Source organism: Haliaeetus albicilla, unplaced genomic scaffold (genome assembly GCF_947461875.1).
Source record: "Haliaeetus albicilla unplaced genomic scaffold, bHalAlb1.1 scaffold_57, whole genome shotgun sequence".
Lineage (NCBI taxonomy): Eukaryota > Metazoa > Chordata > Aves > Accipitriformes > Accipitridae > Haliaeetus > Haliaeetus albicilla.
Genome location: NW_027212557.1, coordinates 467,501 through 470,000, shown reverse-complemented (window position 1 = coordinate 470,000; position 2,500 = coordinate 467,501). Strand labels below are relative to the sequence as shown.

The window sequence follows — 2,500 nt, the reverse complement described above, 5'->3', positions numbered from 1 at the left end:
TGGGGTGGCGGCGGCGCCCCCCCCCCGCACCTCTCCCCACGAGGGAGCCGGGGCGGGGGGGGCTCTGCCGCCGCCTCCTCTGGTGGGCAAGGCCCCCGCCGGGCTGTGTCCCGCGCCAGCGGGCGGCCCGAGCCACGGCTCTCCTCCCGGGCGCAGCGCCGGGCTACTGAGGGAAACCCCGGGCCCCGGGAAGGAGGACGTGGTGGTGGCGGTGGATGTCGGGCGCGCCCCCGCGGGCGGACGCTCCCCCGAGGGCGGCAGCGGGGGAGGCACCCCCGCGGGGCCTGCAGGTCGTTTCCCTCACCCCAGGGCCAGGTACCTAGCGTCCGCGCCTCCGCGGCCCTCCCTCGGTGAGCCCGGGGGTCGAAGGCCGTGGAGCCGGGCGGAGGTTTAAAGACGCGGGCGGCTCGATGCGACCCGGGGGGCGGCCGGGCGGCGGTGCCTTAAAGGGGCCGGGAGTTCCTCCCACGAAGGCCCCTGGTGGGCTGCCGCCCGTGCTCATCCCGCGGGCAGCCGTGCCGGGGAGGGGTCCCGCTGCCCCCTCCTCTCCGCGGTCCGGTCTCGGTGGAGACCGCGGTGCGGTCGGCCGTAGCCGGCCTGCCTGCCTCGAAACGGGCGACCCCGGCGTGAGCGCGGGCTCACTGCCCGGGGTGGCGGGTCCCCGCGGTGGGGGCTCGCTGGGCGGCTGCCGGGCCGCCGCGCCTCTGTCGCAGCGCTGCGCCGCGCTGCGCTCCGTTCTCCCCCTCGCCCTGGCGAGTGCTCGGCGGTCTCCCGCCACTGGCTGCTGGCAAGGGCGGCATCCCGGCTGAGCGTTGGCGGCGCCGCTCGGCCTGTCGGTCGGCCGGAGGGCGCTCGCTGCCGGCCGCGGCTGTCCTGTCCCGGGCCCTGCCCGCCGCTTCCCCGTCGCGCTTCCCGGCCGCGCCGGGCAGGTGGGCGGGGGCGGGCGGGGGCACCCCACGCGCGGTCTCCGCGTGGAAACGGGGAGAGCGGGCGCTGTCCCCGGCTTAGCGCCGTCCGCCTTCCACCTGGGGCGTGCCCGTGGAAGGGGCCGAGGCGAGAAGCGGTGGCGGTGGTTCCGGGAGGGCAGCCGCTCTGGTGCGGCAGCGGGTGCCGTCCGGCAGGCCGCGGGCGGTGCGTCGCCGGCTCTGGCGGTTGCCGCCTCTTGGAGCCGTTGGCGTGGCCGCGGAGTTGCCGTCGGGACGAGCCCGGGGGAGCTGGCTGTCGTAGTGCGGCGCAGCTGGCACGGAGGCGCGTGCGGGGCCGGTGGGGCTCCCCGCTGCTGCCCAGCAGCAGCAGCCGTGTTGTCCGGAGCGTGGTGGGCAGGCCGCGCGCGGTCGGGTGCATCGCTGCCTCTGCCCAGAGGCCGGGCCGAGCCCGTGCGCCTGGGCCGCCTCCGACGCCAGCAAGGCATTTCCCAGGTCGGTCGGGAGCGCGGGCTCCCCAGCCTTGCCGTTCGGAGTTTTCCGTTCCTTTCCCCCCCCTTTCTCTGTGTGTGCTTGTACGGTCAGCAGAGGCGCGGCTTCTCCGTCGTGCTGCGCCGTGCCCCCTCCGCGCGTGCGGAGGGGGGTGGGCGGGCGGGCGGTGGGCCATCCTCCGGAGGGGCCGCTTGCCTGTGGCGAGCGGTCCTGGCCCCCTCGCGCGTGCGGGGCGGTGCCGAAAGCCAGACAACTCTTAGCGGTGGATCACTCGGCTCGTGCGTCGATGAAGAACGCAGCTAGCTGCGAGAATTAATGTGAATTGCAGGACACATTGATCATCGACACTTCGAACGCACTTGCGGCCCCGGGTTCCTCCCGGGGCTACGCCTGTCTGAGCGTCGCTTGACGATCAATCGCCCGTCTGTGCCGCCGCCCCTCGCCTCGCGGCGGGGCGGCGGTCGCAGCGGCGCGGCTGGGGTGCCTCGCAGGCCCGCGCGCGCGCGGCCCCGGGCCCGGGGAGTCGTTCCCCGCAGCCCGGCGGCGGCGGCTGCCAAGGGCCTTCGTCCCCCTAAATCGAGACTCGGGGAGCGCTCCGAAGCTCCCCGCTCCCGGAGCACCCGCTGGGCGGAGCTCGTCCCGCCGGGGCCGTCAGGGTTCGTCGAGCCGGTCGGGCCTGGCGCGGCGGTGGGGAGAGAGAAGGGGGGAGGTGCGGGCCTCGCCCCCGGCCTCCCGCGCGGGCGGCTGTCTGCGGGTGGGTACCGCGGTGGTACCGTGCCGTGCTGCCGCGCGCGCGTGTGCGTGCCGGGGACGGGGGTCACCCCCGTCGCCCCCCCCCAGCCTCTTCTCCCCGACCCCCCGCCGCGCCCCGGGCGGCGGCGGCGGCGACCGCGCGCGCGGTCGCCGTTTCGCCTTTTGCCCGGGTGCTCGCCCGGCCGTCGTCCCTGGCCGTGTTCCCGGGGGGCCGTCTCCGGGCGCGTCTGACGCGTGTGTCGGGCCGTCTCCGGGCTGGGGCCTTCCCGCGCGCCTTCCGGCGCGCGCCTTCCGCCGCGTGGCGGAGGGCGGGCCGGGTGGCGCGAGACCGC

At 77.4% G+C, this 2,500-nt stretch overlaps 1 non-coding gene across 1 annotated transcript; it reads left to right on the top strand.

Annotated features, from left to right (window-relative positions):
• The first annotated feature begins 1,666 nt into the window (after positions 1-1,666).
• On the top strand, positions 1,667-1,819 carry LOC138684394 (5.8S ribosomal RNA). The gene has a single exon (XR_011323667.1). It is a non-coding gene; the product is annotated as a 5.8S ribosomal RNA (ribosomal RNA).
• The last annotated feature ends 681 nt before the right edge of the window (positions 1,820-2,500 follow it).